The sequence below is a fragment of the Urocitellus parryii genome, chromosome 2, assembly GCF_045843805.1.
Source record: "Urocitellus parryii isolate mUroPar1 chromosome 2, mUroPar1.hap1, whole genome shotgun sequence".
Classification (NCBI taxonomy): domain Eukaryota; kingdom Metazoa; phylum Chordata; class Mammalia; order Rodentia; family Sciuridae; genus Urocitellus; species Urocitellus parryii.
The window spans coordinates 49,661,040-49,668,317 of record NC_135532.1 but is presented as its reverse complement, the minus strand read 5'-3'; the positions used below and the strand labels follow the sequence as shown (position 1 = coordinate 49,668,317).

The 7,278-nt window shown below is 31.7% G+C and overlaps 1 non-coding gene across 1 annotated transcript; it reads right to left on the bottom strand.

Moving 5' to 3' along the window:
• Positions 1–709: 709 nt before the first annotated feature.
• Positions 710–782, bottom strand: Trnav-cac (transfer RNA valine (anticodon CAC)). Its single transcript has one exon. It is a non-coding gene; the product is annotated as a tRNA-Val (tRNA).
• Positions 783–7,278: the final 6,496 nt, after the last annotated feature.

Genomic DNA, 7,278 nt, shown 5'->3' with positions numbered 1-7,278 from the left:
AGAGAGAGAGAGAGAGAGAGAGATTTTCCATGTTTAGGATAATGATAAAATATAACACAATGACACATTTTAGGTAATCAAAACTTCTGGATAGAAGTTAGCATTCAGTTTTCTTTAGAACAAATAATAAATATTTTTTATGCTATTAGACATTTCCTAAATACATTTTTCTTTAAATTGAATTCAATATACTATTGTTTATGGATGTTTAAGAACAGACAACTCTTTCCAATTCACGAAATCTTTCCAGACATTACTAGCTTGCACATCCCATCCTGAGGTCATGCTTTTTTCTACCCCCAACTGTTTCCCATATATACAAAAAATTATCTGTGGATCTGAAAATCAAAATCATTCTCACCCACACACATTTCTTTGAAAACTAGTAGGAAAGCAATTGGAAAAAGAGACAGGGGTTCTTCAGTACTTGTCTGTCATCCTTCTGTTTGATATCTTTTCCTGATACTTAGCTTTATTTTAGTCTGGGTTTGCAATCACATGCTAATTTACAGATCAATCTGCCCAGATGGAGCATAGACTTTCTTAGAGGGTAACAGCACTTTTCTTTAGACACCTTTTCTTTTTTGAAGTTCTCATCATTCAAACATCCCCAGGACCAACTTTCTTAAACAGCAAGCAATAAATATTTCCATTGATTTTTAAGTTATAAAAGTGTTTACTGAACTTTTTTTGTTTTGTTTTGTTTTTTTGGTAATACTGGGGATTGAGCCCAGGGCCTTGTGCATGTGAGGCAAGCACTCTACCAACTGAGCCATATCCCCAGTCCTGAACTGTGTCTTATCATGTGGCTTTTATTTAATAGCCATGTGTTATATTAATTCTCGTAATAGCAACAGCAGATAAAACACACACACTCTCTCACAAATCACCTTTTGGAGAACATGCTTATGAAGAAGTCTACAGAGTGCAGGACATTTATTTATTAGGTAAGCAAGGTCTGTGTGCATCCCACAGTTATTTTAAGCACTAGATTTTGGTTAATACATTCAAAATTGATAAGATATTTTCTTTTACATGATTCATATATTTATGAGCACATCTAGTGCAATGTACATCCCTCGCCTCCACTGTTTACAGTAGAGGTAAGGCAAAAATAAGTTTGAATGTTACCTTTAAAATTTAATTCTCAAGAAAGAGGTTTTTGTTTAAGGGAAAATCTATTTTGATTTATTATCTTGGATCAAACTTTGCGATGAACATACAAAATATCTGTTTCTACAGGCAGGGATATTTTTGCATTGCACTAGTCAACATTTAGTTTTGAATGTGTCAGGAAGTATTAGCCATGATGTTTTCTTGTGTTGCTATATTCGCAGATCAATATAGTTATGATCATAGGCTCACACAATGCTTCAAGTCAACCCACATATCAAAATTGGAATTCAGAGAAGTCTCTAAAATTATAGTTTTAGTATTGTGCTATTTTTAAACAATTAAGTGAAATTACAGTGCTTTGTCAGTTAGAGCAAGACTTAATTAACTCCTTATCACAGAAAAAAGTGTTGGTCATTAATTAATACTCTAACTCAGAAGACAACATATAAACCAAAAAAACAAAATTGTAAAATCTCATTAGTGGTGACTGTAGTGTTTAAAATATTATTTGAACTGATATGATACAATGAGTACAGAATTAACTTTTTATGAATTAAATAAAACTGAAGGGGTAATTTTAAGTTAAATAATTTAAAGAGTCATTTTTAATATTCAGAGTATTAAAAAACACCTGTATCAAACACTGCTTTGGCCATATTTTTAAATGATTGGGTAATAATGTCTAAATTTTTTTGAAACACATGTTTTTCCAAATATTTCATTAGGACTTTGTTATATATCTGGACAAGACCCTTGTTTGAGAAAAAATATACACATTTGAAACTTAAGTACACATTTACACATGAAATTGCATTATTTAGATATTTAATAAAGATGTTGACCTGAATTGGTTATAGTAAACTTATTTCTAAAGAAAGACTTGAGTCCCCAAATACTCATTATACAGAACAGCAGATATATATCTTCCAAATTTAAATATCGGGATGGCGGTATCATCCTTTCTTCTTTTGCTTTGCCTTATGATTATAAGACCTAATGATACAGAAAATTTCAGAGATATTTGAGATAGGGAAAACTATTATAAAGATTGGGCAGGTCCTAATGAATCTATCCTGTATAGGAAAATTAAAAAGTACCTGATTACTATTTGCTAAGACTGGGCTCATCTGTGCACACATTTAATTTATGGTTTTAATTTATTCTTTAATGTAAAATCTAACTTCCAAGGATTTAATATATTACTTGTCCTTAATAAATCTGTCATGAATGTGAGTTAGTCTTGTATGATTTTTAGAAGCAATCTTAGAATCTAAGAAAAGTTCAACTAAATCACATTTTTTAAAATGTTTGTTATATGCATTAGATATATCTGCAATAATGCTACAGTAGTTAGTTGGGACATTTGCTTTCAATGGAAAGGAGCAGAAGATTTAAAAAAAACTATATTGCTTGAAATTTTCTATATTAGTATATTTTAGTAAAGCAAGACTTATGACTCTTGAGATGACTACTCTTCTGGATATTCAATTTCAAGTGATTAGTGTTTACAGAAAAGTACTCAAGGAACAAAATCTAGGAGAATGAAAATGAATGATGTTATTGTGAAACAGAAGTAAAATCTCTCTTAATCATGTTCTAAAAATTAACCAACACCTGCTTATTCTGGTCCAAATACACCCTTTTAACCATTTTTAGAGATATTAATAGTTCAAAAATTCTCTTTTAATTCACACTTCAAATATGCATCAGTTCCAGTTTCCTTTTTAAGTATTTAAGAAAACATTCCACAAAGTCAAAATTCGAAAGGAAAAAAAGTAAAGAATAAAAAAAATATTAAGCTCTGCACAGTGATTAATATGCTTCACTGGCATCTTTTGCTTCTCTATGATAAATAAGATTAAATGTTTAATTTTTTACTCAACTTTTATTAATGGTCAAGTATGTCTGGAATATACAATAATCAACTCAGATATTTGAGTCTATAATGGAACTGAGTATAGTTCACTAAACTAGAAATAAATCCTACATTAGACTTTCCTACAGAAAAGTTATAACAACATAATAATAACTGAGTAATACCAAATGATTCAATAATTTAATCTCATTGAAATTTCATATTTTAAGATAACATTTCCATTTTAAAAGAACAAAGACATTTTAAAATGCTGTCAATCTCTTCACTTGAAAAATTATCATTGTTCCATTTCAGTAAATATACATTATACCAAAGGAATACTGCAATTACTTATTACTTAGCAATTGGATTTATAAGATTATTGGTTCAAGTATTACTTAGTAAAGTTTTCAATTCATATCCTCAGATAAAGGAAGTTAAAGTAATATTTGATCTAAGCATTTTAATTTGAGGTGATAGGTGATATTAGTTATAGTTCCAAATTTTCAAGTAATCAGATATATGTTTGAATAGGATATTTTGACAGCATATCAATACTCTGTCCATTTGCAATATATTCTATGATATTAAAAAATCTAATATTTATTAATCAAAACCAAATTAATTGATTCAGATTTAATTTTTTTTCCTCTCACATTATATCAAATGGAAAAAAGTTATTACAAAAAAACCCCACAAAATCCCTTAAAGGAAGGGTTAGTAACAACAACAGAAAATTGAAAATATTAGTTTTGCTTTTACCCTATAAGTTATCTATCAGTTTGTACATGGATGACAAATATAGTCTGAGAGAGGATAGGACTAAAAATATTAGGTATTATAGTAATTCTCATAATGAGGAAGAAGGAAAAAGTGCAAGCCAGGAAAATTAACCATTGTAAATTCAACCTCATCATCTAGAATTAAGTGAAAATGACAAGAACACATTCATGGTTTATACTTTATTAATTCATGCTTATATGAAATAAAAGTCTTTCAAAAAAGAAAATAAATATTCTATACTTTACAATTAAAATGGATATAAGAAACTTTGAAGGTTGGAATATAAATTCCAATTATAACAGTCCAAAGTAAAAGAATACATTTTGCTTTCTGAGATAACAGGGTGTGAGTTGTGTTTTCCCACTGCAGTACAATTATGAAAAAGAAATGCCAAAACTAACTCTCTTTATAAACATCAAGCCAGTCAGAATCAGAATTCATTAGAACCAAGAGGTAGCCCCAATGTGTCCCCCACATTCCCATATATAGTTTTCTTTCCCATTAGCCAAGTATATGTATGTGAGAGGGTATGTGTTCTTAAAAAGAAGGAGGAACTGATGATTTATTTGTCAGATAGATCTTTGCTTAAGCAAAAGTTTTGTGGTCTTCCCTGTGCATCTGAGTAATGGAGAAGAGAACTGGAAAGACTGCAGAGCAAAGAAGAAAGTGGTAAGAGAGTGGCCAAGAGTTCCACTGGGTTACTAGGACACAGGAGTACGTTTTCTCATAGAACAAGGGTACCTTCCAGAAATTAGTAGAACTTGAGCTGCCTTGCTAGTATTTCTTCTGAGAAGGTTATCAGATGATGAAACCAACAGCAAGGATTGTGGCATATATTAGATAGCAGGAAGTGAAGAGAATCATTGATGAAGACTAGGTTGAACTAGTTCCCCAGTGTCAAGAATCCTAGGACATATCAAAAACTGGAAACCTTTGGTTGGGCATGGTGGCACATGCCTGTAATCCCAGAGGCTCCAGAGGCTGAGCCCACCTCAGCAAAAGCAAGGTGATAAGCAATTCAGTGAGACCCCCATCTCTAAATAAAATTCAAAATTGGGCTGAGGATGTGCCTCAGAGGTCAAGTGCCCCTGAGTTCAATCTGCAGTACCAACAAACAAACAGACACCTTTGAAAGAGCCAGCCCTTGAACTTGTGCCACACCTAGAATACTGAAGCCAACTAATGTCAATCATAGGGAGATTCAAAAACAAGAAACAAAGAGAAAAAAGCAACTGCCAGTGGGTGAGAAGACATTCCCATTTCAACTACCTCCTTTTTTTTTTTTTTAATACTTTAGAAGAAACTAGTTTTAAAGAGAGAATATGAAAACAGTGACTCAAGGCTAACTGTAAACTTCTCTTTTATTCCTACCATTTAGAATTTCTGATAAAACATGAGCTGTGGTATGGACATGAAGATGGGAGAAATTGAATCAATTTAACCTTAACTGGATTGACCTTAAAAGACCTCATGGTCTCCACAGAGTTGTGGAATCTGCTCAAGACATCATTAAGAAATAAAACATGGAGATTTGACAGAGCATGATTAAACCTAGTGAGTGGAATAAAATGAAATATTTCATTCATACCTCTCTGATTTGAGACTTCTTAGCACACTAAATTCAATATTTATAATATTTTAAAATCTGTATTCATTTTAATAGAGCTGTATTACTTTCAATATAGTGTGAAGGTTTTTAAAATATCTAACCTGATTTTATATATGTAGAAAATATACATGGAAATGAAAATTATTTAAGTGATTGTGCTCCTTCATGATACCACAGATATTTCAGAGGTGACAGTGTCACTTATATTATCTTTTCTCTATATTATGTTATAAGTACAAAGGACATATTAACTAAGGTGTGAATTTGTCTTTATTTTGAACAGAAATGAACACAAACAAACCAACTATAACAAAAAAAATGACAACAAAAACTTTCCTTTTCATTTAGTTAAGGGCTATTTACTAGCAAAGAAAAATGTTTCATATTTTAAAAGTTACTCTTATGAAGTAATATTTTTATTATCAATGATTTTTCAGTAATATTGTCACTCTCATTCCAAATTTCTAATTATACATATTTAATCCTAATTACTTGCTTTATTAAACAGGTCATTTACAATATAAGTAATACCACTTTGCTAGAAAACATTTACTTTGATGTTAGTAGTTTTTGAGAAAACCCATTGATTTCAAAGTTCACTGCTTGAAGACAAGGTATCTTTCTCTGATTATTGGAAGTATACTATTCAAAAAAAGTCACATTTACCCTTGAAGTTACATATATATATATCACATATACATAAACACAAATATACATGCACACACATATATGTGGAAAAGTTTGTTCACTTAAATTTTAGGGATACGAGGTGAATATTAGCCTTAAAATAAATTTCATTCTAATGAATTCTTCACAAATAACAAATGATTTTGTTGATTTCTAAAATGTTAAAAAAATATTTCAAGAACTACTTGCAAGGGAGAGGCTAACTTAATATGAGAAAAATATTGTTCATGTTCTGGATATTGCAGATTAATAATGCAAATTCAAATTTAAAATTTCTTACTAATTCTTTGTTTTATCACATTAATTCAAACAATTTGTTAGTCTATTGCTCTTAGTCAGAGGGAAGTCTATATGAGGGGTGTGACCAAAACCACTAAAGCCTTCCCCCTTTGACTAGCCTGTAAAAGTGGGCTTCTAAATATTTTACAAAGAATTTCTGAAGGACATGTGTCAGGGAAGATGAAGAACAACTTAGAGGGAGAAAGGGATATTATGGAGACCTATTTTCCCAGAAAAGCCAAAGCTTAATGGCAAAATTTCAAGTTTTTTGTGGAATCTGACAGCACAATGTGTGTCTGAGTATGAATACAGGTGCATTCATTTGATTGGATGTCCCAAGGTTCTTAACATCTGAAGAAAAGCATTCAATGTTTCAAAATGAATATAGGATTTATTATTGCTGGAAAATATTAATTAATCCAATACTCATTATAACATAAGGAGCACATCAATAATGGGTTTAAATTTTAGCAGAAGCTGAATAGTATTTGCTTAGACCAATACCAACTATAAATGTATTTTGACAAGTAGTATTGAATTATAGTAGTCCAGTCCTATATCTAGAAATGAACAAAATGAACACAAGCAAACCAACTATATTCAAAAAGTATGCCACCTAACAAAAATTTTATACTATTTTTCAACACCTCTGTTGAGAGCCAAGGCCAGGTCAAGATGGTGCCTGGCATTTTGCCAGGAGGAGAGGTTCCTGCTGCCTCTGGTGCCCGCTATTTTTGAGCTCTCCTGGAGTCCCTAGAGAGTTTGCGTGGGTGGATCTGGGGGGGGTTGAGTTCCAGTTGATTGCTTGCAAGGCTCCCAAAGTTCTAGTCGAGCTCTGGGGAGTTCCTGGAGAGTTCCCTATGGGCGGGGTGCGGTGTGGGTTCTAAAAATAAAGTTCCTTCCTGCTTGAATCTTCAAGTGGCTCCTGATTTGTGCCCAGCCAGACTGC